Raw genomic sequence first — 10,806 nt, 5'->3', positions numbered from 1 at the left:
AATAGGAAAAAATATCTAAAAAGGCTGTTTTATTATTTATCATAAAATTATAATGTCAAACAATAAACTGTTGTTTTCTATTCACTCTGTAGCTCAAATCGATGTAGGCAATGGAAATATTATTTCATTCCGGTTCTTGGAATTCTAGTTTATTGGAAAGATACGTGATGACAAAAACGTGACTACAATTCAGTTATTAAAACATATGGATCTTGAACGGGTTATAGTTATTAATAAGGCGTTGGATTTACAAATATTCTTTCGCAATAAAAAATTGATACAAATATAAAAAGTTTACCTCACATATAAATAAAAAAATAACAAGACGTTTTGCACGATGAGATGTCTTTGATACAGTAAATTTTAGAATCGGAAAACTTGATGTTAATTTCTGTGTCAGTTGGTAAATGTTTACTTTTTATTTTCTCTCCGACCAGTCGACTTGTAAATTAATTTTATTTCATCTGTGTGAATTTGCCAAATGAATTGATTTGATTTAAGGTTGTTACGATTTAACATGACAGATATAATAAACGTTCTTAATCTTTTCTTAGTTTTCAATAATATTAGATTGTCTCTGGTATCTGTTTATTTGTAAGAAGATCAGTAGAATAATTAAGTTTATTTCCTATCGGTCACTTTCTCTGATCCTTTAAGTCAAAAGATAATTACTAGTTTGTAAAGATATTAACTTTAGGATCAATACGTGTAATAGAAAGAAAAATAATTCATAATATGACGTCACAATTAACAAAAATAGGTCAGGTTCAACTGAAACAAGAATGAACAATCTATGAAATAATTAACATAACTACAAATTATTGACGTGCACAGGAATATATGATTTGGATGTACAGTGAAGTTAAACTTGTTAACTCATATAGTTTACAATTTTATACCTGCGTTCTAGAACTTGTCATGTTTATCAATCTCTGGTATTCGGTTATATTTCCCCGCTGTTTGAATTTTAGAATTTTTGCAAAGTAACATTTATATTATGTTGAAAGTAGACAAGTTGTGTTATTTTCAGCACAGAGTATCATTCTTTTCTCCTTTTTTTTGTGTAATCTTATGTAAATAGCTTAACATATAATTATGTGTCATGTAAATATTAGAGAAACTTTAGAGAACATAATATTGAAACAAGAAACAACTAATATGCTAAACGCAAAATGTCTAGTATCTGAAAACGATATTTATGTATCTGCCAATAGAATATTATTTTTAAATATAAAGGAGTATTGTCAATAACTAGACATACATTTGATTTACTCAATATCAATATTGCACAGATATTTCATACATATTCCATAGTTTCCATTGTATTTCGAACGACCATTTGGTGTTATAAACTGCTTTCTTATGTCAAATAAAACACAACATTTACAACTATACTGGTTTTCCGTCACAGCTTTTTTTTTTAACAAAGTTTAATCAAAAACAGATCTTGCAGTGATCCCGTTATCTGAAATGGCACTGTCTCCTACGCGACACGTCGAAAAAAGCGAGCAATGATCGGGTTTTGAATGAGATTCTTTATAATAACTAGACATAGACATTTTTCAAAACATTATCAAACAAAATGTCGATTTAACTCGATTACAATTATTTCCAGATATCATTATTGAAATGTGTTAATACAACTTTTGAATATCACCTTTTTTTGCAGTTTTATAGCATTGAGACAAACAAAATAGTGAACTGTTCGCAAAATGCTGGTATGAAGTACCTACTCGGTTGCTTTCAAATCAGCTTCATTGAGCAGTTCAATCTCCCTGTTAAACTATTTAAAGAAGCATTTAATAAGGTTACATCAAATTTATTTGTTTTATGGCTTTGTAATATCGATGGTTCAATGTGTTTGAGCTTTTGCTTGTGCCATTTGATAATAAATTTCCGATTTGAATTTTCCTTGGAGTTTAATATTAACCTCCCATTCTTTTACATTACATTTCGTGCAAAACTTGTTTTCATTTCAGGAAAAAGTGAATATAACCTCAAATTGTTCTTTACTTATATTTATATGTATATTGATACATTGAACAGTTTTATCCCATGATTGAATTGAACTTTGTTAAGACACAAATGTACATTATGTTTATATACTGTGGATTCATTTATTTGTCGTTGGTACCAATTTACATGGATTCCGGAGAACTTTCATGTTTGTGGATATATAATTTCGTGGTTTTTGCCGAAGTCTGCATATAAGCCTATAGAACATCTGTTTTTCGTTGTTCATTTAATTTTGTGGTTCAACTGTACCCAAGAAAGCAGCGAAAATTGATATCCAACGAATAATATTGAATCCACAGTAGCTACGATGAAGGATGTATACAGTTTCAATAATTGAAATATGTAAGAATTAAAATTTTGATGGTTATTTTTAGGTTTTTTTTTCATGTTCATGAGTTTAAAGTCTAGTTTTTAAAAATACATAAAACTTTATCCGTTTATTGTAAATAAATAAACGAAGTGTTACTTAATATATAGGCGTAGTTAGAAATTATCTGTTGTTTGGTTTCTTGTATCCAAATTACAAACACAAAATAATCATATGATTCCACTTGCAGCCCATGCAAACTCTTCTTTTATGGATGAGGCGTGATCTCTATTCCCGCACGAAGAGATATTTTTCTATCCAGATATTGTAAAACTGAGTTTTACTGTGTGTTTAATGTGTGTTTGTTTAGTCTACTTTGTCTAGAGGTATACCGGGAAGCTTGAGATCTCACAAAACATGTTTAACGCCGTCGCATGTTTGCGACTGTCCCAAGTCACGATAATCTGGCCTCTGTTAGACATATCTTCTTAATTTTATCATATTTATATGTTAAGAAGATGAGTATGACGTCCATTTTCTTTGAACTAGTACACCTTTTTATTTAGAGGCCATATGAGGCTAAGTCAGGGTGCAGGATTGTCTTGCTGCATTTAACACATGTTGGTGGCCTTTCGATTGTTGTATGCTATTTGGTCCTTTAATATGTTCCCAATTTTCATTCTCAATTTAAGAATTAGTGACACAATCATGTTGTATAAGTCATACAGTGTTGCTTGATTCAATTAACAAAATATTTTCTTAAGGATTCACCCTTTGATACCCTGATACATTGTATGTGCATTTATTAACCCTGCTGCATTATATTTCAATCGTATGTGCGTTGAGTTATTCTACTGCATTATATTTAATCTACCTCAGATAGATACTTTTGTAGGCAGTCTCCTATTTTGACATTGTACAATTACATACTAGTTGAACAAAAGCCATTTAAACTGTTTGATGGATATAATGGAAGACGGAGCTAAAAGCATCTATGAACAAAACAAGAGATTATTCTTCAGATAAGTCAATTAAGTGTCACTGAGTGAATTCTAATAACAACTTGGCAATTACATTACATTGTTATTTGGCTCCCGTGACGTTTGCATCAAATTATCTAATTTATCATGATATATAAATATCTCTAGTTTCATATTTATCACCTTTTCATTGACTTGCATGCATCTAATTTTTTTTCAAATGATTTAACATTATAACAAAGTGTTATCAGTTCAGTATCATATTAAAACATTTTCTGCTTGTGAGGCAAAAAATGCAAATGACAAATATAAACCCAAACCCATTGGTTTTGCAGTATTACATGTATCAGAAACGGAATCAACTTTACATCGGATCAAACAAACTCACCATAGAAACAAGGATTGAAATTTTGTGTTTACGCCAGACACGCGTTTTATCTTCAAAAGACTCAACAGTGACGATCGAATAAATTTAAAAAAAAAAAGCCAAATAACCGCGATTAAATCATATGTAAATGTTTATTTCAAAAGAAAAGAAAAACATCAAATCATTTTAGAACATGAGCTTTCATTGGTTTTATGTTGATAATGATCAATATTTAGATATAACAGATCACTGGCCATTATAATGTATTGTCATTAGCCCTTTCTTTGTCATCATTGTTCATTTTCAATTACCTTTTCGTTTGTAGTACTTAAATTTTTTTTCCCCCGAGAAAGCAAAGTTATCAAAAAATTTTCACAAAATTCCCTTTATAATTATCGTAATATGATACAGATGGATTATTATCTAAGATAATTAGTTATTTTGAAATAACTGTTAATTGACAATCATTCAGTAGCATCTCAAAATGTTTGAATGACGCGCCACTTGGAGAGGAGGTTAACTGACAACCCCATGTTAAATCAGTTCAATTTATAACCAATTGGTTTACTGTTAATTGTCATGTTCAATATTTGTAATACATTCGTGATTCAGACGGTTAAGCATTTGTTGCTTAAAAAAATTCACTCTTATTTAATTTAAATAAGATATTGTCAAGGAAAAATTAAAACACGAGTAATTATTTTGGAGAATGTTAAGCAATTGTTCATGTAAATTGAAACCAAAATTTGTTTTCTCAGACTTTTGTTGAGATTGAACGCTTTTTCAGACCTTTCTTGTATTTGTTTTTATTGAACGCTTCAATCAACCCGTCAACTATCAAAAATAAGTATTCAATAAGGTTACTACAATTTTACATGTTTATGGCTGTGTTATATCGATTGTTTGAGCTTTTAATTTTGCCATTTGATAATGGATTTCCGATTTGAATTTTCTTGAAAGTTTAGTATTTACTTCCGATGTATTTTTACTTTTACACTTTTCCGGTCTTTGTGTCAGACCCGCTATAAAAAATAACAACAAATATGCTAGTAGGAAAATTGTTATGAAATGTTTAAATTTAGCATCTGAATACGATATTAATATCTTACCACTAAAATAGTATTTATCGTGATTAAAAAAGTCAGCGTTAATAACTAGAAACACATTTGATTTACATAATATTAACATTGCATTTTCATACAGATTCCATTGTTTTGATTGTATTTCGAACGACCTTTTGGTGGTATTAACTGCTTTATTATGTCAAACAAAACACAACATTAATAACTATACTGGTTTTCCATCAGAGCTTTTTAACACATATTAATTAAGAAAAATCTCGCAGTGCTCCCGTTTTTCAAAATGGCACTTCCTCCCACGCAACATGTCGAAAAACGGGAACAATGATCGGTTTGTAATGAAATTGATTATAACAAAGTACATTTTTCAAAAACAGATTATTTAACAAAAAGGTTGATTTAACTCGAAAACAATTATTTCCCGATTCTATAATTTAAATGTAGTAATATAGTTTTTGAATTTCACAATGTTTTCAGTTTTATGGCATTAAGACAAACGAATTTATAACCGTTCACAAAATGCTAATATGAAGTGCCAACTCATGCTTTCTATAATTAGCTCCAGTGAACGCTTTAATTACCCTTTAATATTCCAAAAAGAACCATTAGCAAGGTGAAATTTAATTTAATTGTATTATTACTGTGTAACATATATTAAAGTTGTTTGTGTTTTTGATAATTTACTTTCCGATTTGAATTTTCCTTCGTGATCGGTCTTCCCATTTATTTACTTTATATTTCTCCGGGCTTCATGCACAACAGAAAAAATAAATAAAACATCATTACAATCTTTATTTATATGTATGACGATATATCAAAAAATGTTAACCAATGCCAGGTAATTTAAATTGAACGTTATAAAGAAGAACTTTGCAAAATGCTGATATGTAAATGAAGTATTTATAACATTTAAATAATTGAAATAAATCAATAGCAAAGAATTTATTTTTTTTTGGTATTTTAATGTTCATTTTTCATGTTTACCAAATAGGAAACACCCTTTTTTTTTTAAGAATAAATAACACTTAACCCGTTTATGCAAATGGTAAACGGAGTCGTAATTGAATATATAGGCGCAGTAAGTTATTGTATGTCCTTTGGTTTCTTGCATCCAAAAAGCAAACACAAAATAATCATGGGATTCGTCTTACCGCCAATACAATATATCCATGTTGGTGAGGCATCGCCTTATTGCTACACGAAGAGATACTTCTCGTATCACATCAAACAAATGATGATAGGAACAAGTGACACAAAAATGATGTAAAAATCTTACAGTGTAACCTGATTTTATCAACAAAACGTATTTTGAGTATTCACTTTTTGAAAAAACTGATGAAATATATATGCGTTGATTAACCCTACTGCATTATGTTTAATCTACCTCAGATAAAAGCTTTTATATAGTTAGTCTCCTAAAACCCGTGTAAACTGTTTGATTCATGTAATTGAAGAAGGAGCCAAATGCATCTATATTAAAAATATTTTACAAAATTCCCTAGATAATCATAGTAATTTGGGAGAGATCGATTATAATCAACGATAGTAAGTTGTTTTGAAATTTCTCTACACTGACAATCAAGCAGTAGCATCTCAAACGTCTGCATGACGCCACTTAAGAGGATTTGACTGCTGACTACGACACTAATTACACTTAGGAAAACTATCCCCTTTTTAAATCAGTTCAATCTATTACCCATTTGTAATCTATTAAAAAAACGCCAAGGTCAATTCGTTTCTGTGTGTGTTACATTTAAATGTTGCGTCACTGTTCTCCTCTTATAATTAATTCGTTTCCCTCGGTTTTAATTTGTAACCTGGATTTGGTTTTTTTCTATGAATTTAAGAGTTTGAACAGTGGTATACCACTGTTGCCTTTGTTTAGCATTTATAAAATGTTATTTGAACAGAGGTATTCTACTCATGCATTTTTTTCTATTCTCTCGGATGACCATAGAAATTAAATGTGTGCTGATTAACCCTACTGCATAATATTGAAAATGTCTGAGCGTTGATTAACACCTCTGCATTATATTTAATCTACCACAGATAGAAGCTTTTATAGCTAGTCTCCTATTTTAAAAACTTAACAACTACTAAAATAGTTGAACACATGCCATTTTTAACTGCTTGATTTATGTACTGGAAGACGGCACAAAATGCATCTGCGAACAAAACAAGAGATAATTCTTAAGATAAGTCAATTAAGTGTCACTGAGTGATTCCAAAAACAACTTAGCAATTTCATTACATTGTTATTTTGCTTCGGTGAGGTATGAATCAAAGAACACATATTTTTACATAAATGTCTTTAGGTTCATATTTATCACATTTCTGACTTGGTGTACTAAACTATAATCCTGGTACCTTTGATAACTATATATTCATGAATGTATTTTTGTTTTAATTTTAAATAATTCAACGTTAAAAAAAAGTATTATCAGTTCTTAATTATTGTTAAACATTTTCTGCTAATGACATGTACGAAGCAACAAATATAAAGGACAAATATAAAATCAAGTCCTTTTTGCATTTGTTACATGTGGGTACTATCTAAATATGAAAGCTTATTGGCCATTTTAATGTATTGTAATTGGTCATTTCTCTATCAGTACTGTTCATTTTTCAATCAACTTTTTCTTTTTAGTACTTAAATGGTTTTCTTTCTCAAGTACACATTATTTTAAAAAAAAATACAATACTCAAAAATCAATAATTGCTACATGATATATAGAGATTAATACATTGCCTTTTTCTTATCGGCCAGGGTATCATCCCGAGACCCCCATATTAGCGCGAGACGTAGTCGAGGGATGATACCTGGGCCGATATGGAAAAAGCCATGTATTAATCTCTTTATCATATACTTACGACAATTGTTTTATGTATGACAAATTAACAGATAAAATAACTTAAACAGTCAAAAACTTTATAAAAGGTAAATTATCGATCCAACAAATACATTATAATTGCCCAACAATAACATCACTACCTCCATATTCATTTATGTTACTATTTCCTATAGAGGCATTTTGAAACATTGATTTCGGCCTCAATTTTCAAGTTCATCAAACGAAATATTTTAGACACTTTTTAAACACTTAAGTGTCTATTTCAATTGATTCAATTAGTTTATGTGAAAGATTTTAACTGATTAAGTCATTAAAAACGCTCCAATTTAAGCTTAAATATGAAACATCTATTAGATATGCCAAAATTCGTCACTTTTCAGAGGGTTTTGTCAAAAACGAAAGCGGCCGCATCCGTGTTTATCCTAAACCTTTATATATATTATGTATTATCATTAAATACAACTAACATTTCGATACTATGGATAGACACGAATGCGGCCACTTTCATTAAAGACGGAAACCGTCTGAAATTTAACTAAAATGCTAAAATTGTGAAGATTTCAGTAATTTAGCATGACTTAATGATGCTAGTACCCGATATATGTGCATTGTACTAAAAAAAAACAGCCCATTTTTATGTAGCAGAAGCATTCTACTTTTGCATAAATATCTAAACGATTACATTTTCACAATTTTCTAAAACTGCTATAATTTGGGGCCAAAAAGGGGTCTTACTGAACCTACTCCTTTGGAAGAGTTATATGATCATTATTACTCCATGTTTGTTGAACTATATAATGATTCATTGTCAATGGCATTTGTTAGCAAATGCAAGTACTAAACTATCTCCATAAAAGTTCCCGTAAATTTTGACGTCGTCATAAAAATATCTGACGTCACAATGGAAAAGTAAACAACTGATACCGGAAATACCGGAGGTAACTTGCACGAGAGGCACTATTATGAGTTTTGTGCACGAGATACACCTGATATGGGTTATTAGCCCGGTCGGGAAATTATGGCTTGTGTACCTCCGCTCATTACACATATGCAAAAGCTATCATATCAATGCTAAGTATATGATAAACTAGTATACAGTAAATTTTAAACAAATAAGTCTCACTGATATATACCTTTTTATTTACTTGCTGATAATTTTGTGATTGGGCTGTTAAATAAATAATTTGTTAATCTTTTATAATGTTGCTTGCGAGAAAACAACCATGGATTTCAGGTATTTACAAACATTGACTCTCTACTTGAATGATGGTCTAGTTAAGTATATTGTTAACAGCAGAAAGTGCATTTTTTTTGTTGAATAAGAATAAAAGAAAAAAACGATATATAACCCTTAAGGTGGTACCTAACACTACAGGGAGATAACTCTGTAAAATCAGCTAAACGTTTTAATTACATTGTGTTGTAAAGGGAATAAGAAGCTTCTGAAAGATCAAAATTGGTGTTTGTCAAACTGCAATATAACCAGTGTAATTTTTCTGACAAAACGGTTGGTTCAAAATTTTTGAAATTTTTCAATTTTGTTAAAGAGTCAGAGTAAATACTTTGTCAAAATTTTATCAAAATTAAACGAGCCAAATTAATTTTAGTGAAAGTGTTAGGTACCACCTTAACTAGATCGTATGCGTCAATTGCCATACTGTTGCTTTACTTTTGTAAAATGGTGTTTTCAATTGATTATCTCTTATCGCCAACTATATCACACGTTTTCCTTTACTTGATATATATATGCAAACTTTGCGCTTTTGTTTTTGTTTGATTTTCATTTGTGTGCACATGCTGTTGTTAAGTGTTCCGGTTTTTACATTGTATCCTTAAAATTGTTTCATCCTTTATGTTTTGGTCTATTATTGAGAATGATTATCAAATAATTGGAAAGATTTTGGCGTCACAATAGGATGCATTTCTGTAAATATTGACAATGTAATTTCCCATAGGAACTCCTTTTACGTACCACTTTTACTATGAAGTTTTGAAAAAAATCTTATCCTATAATTGAAAGTTCATATGCACCACAATTTTTTCAAAGATAAAAATATAGGGCTGTGCGGCATATTATCAACGTTTATATGCCCTGAACTTCTCATAGTTTAAACTAACACTAATTTTTTTTTTTTTTTAACTACTACATAATAATTTTATTCATCAAATATTGCTTGTTACATAAACCATCAAGATTCCAAGCTTCTCTTGACGTACCCTGTTGCAATCCACTGACTACCCAGGGAATAATCAGCTGATTAAATTAATTGACATACATTTAGTTTACAAAACTCTATATTAACAATATAGAAATTATTCATTGATTATGTTTCTTTTAATTGAAAGTAACATTGGACTTATTGTCTTATGTCCATTAATATTGGTATCTACTCTCTTGGTGTATTCATTAATAAAAATTCTGAATACGTCTATGTTTTTTGTTTTCTGCTCAGATACATAGTACGACTTATATATTGAAAAACTAATAATTGTAACCAAAAAATTTATTGGGTAATACTTGCTGTCTGTAATTTTGTATCCAAATATCATGTGTTGTAATTTTATTGAAAAATCTAAATTACTCTTTTTTAAGAGATCGTTTATTTGTTGCCAAAATCTTGTTAAATAAGAGCAAAAGTCTTCTTCTATGTTACAAAAATTACACAAACTGTTATTAGTTATTTTCCATTGTAATAAATGCTTTTTGGTTGGTACAATAAACTGTAGTAGTTTCCATCTGTATATTTTTAATTTATTTTCAGTTAAGTATTTGAAAATAAAGTTAAATAATGAATTCATATTTGAAGCTTCTTGCAATGGTAAAATTTTGAGCCACCTGTTTATCCCTACTGACGTTTCCTTTTTACTATTCACTAGAGAGTCATATAACATTTTATTTGAAAAAAATGTCGTCTCAAAATAACGACCTTTCCATGTGATCTTATTTCTCTGGATATTTACTTTACTTTGGACAGAACTTTCTTGTTTAAGGTGGTACCTAACACTACAGGGAGATAACTCTGTAAAGTCAGCTTAACGTTTTAATTACGTTGTGTTGTAAAAGGAATATTAAGCTTCTCAGTGATCAAAATTGGTGTTTGTCAAACTGCTATATAACCAGTGTAATTTTTCTGACAAAACGGTTGGTTCAAAATTTTTGAAATTTTTATATGTTTGTAAAAGGGTCAAAGTAAATACTTTGACA

This window comes from Mytilus edulis, chromosome 6, assembly GCF_963676685.1.
Source record: "Mytilus edulis chromosome 6, xbMytEdul2.2, whole genome shotgun sequence".
Lineage (NCBI taxonomy): Eukaryota > Metazoa > Mollusca > Bivalvia > Mytilida > Mytilidae > Mytilus > Mytilus edulis.
This window is presented reverse-complemented; position numbering follows the sequence as displayed.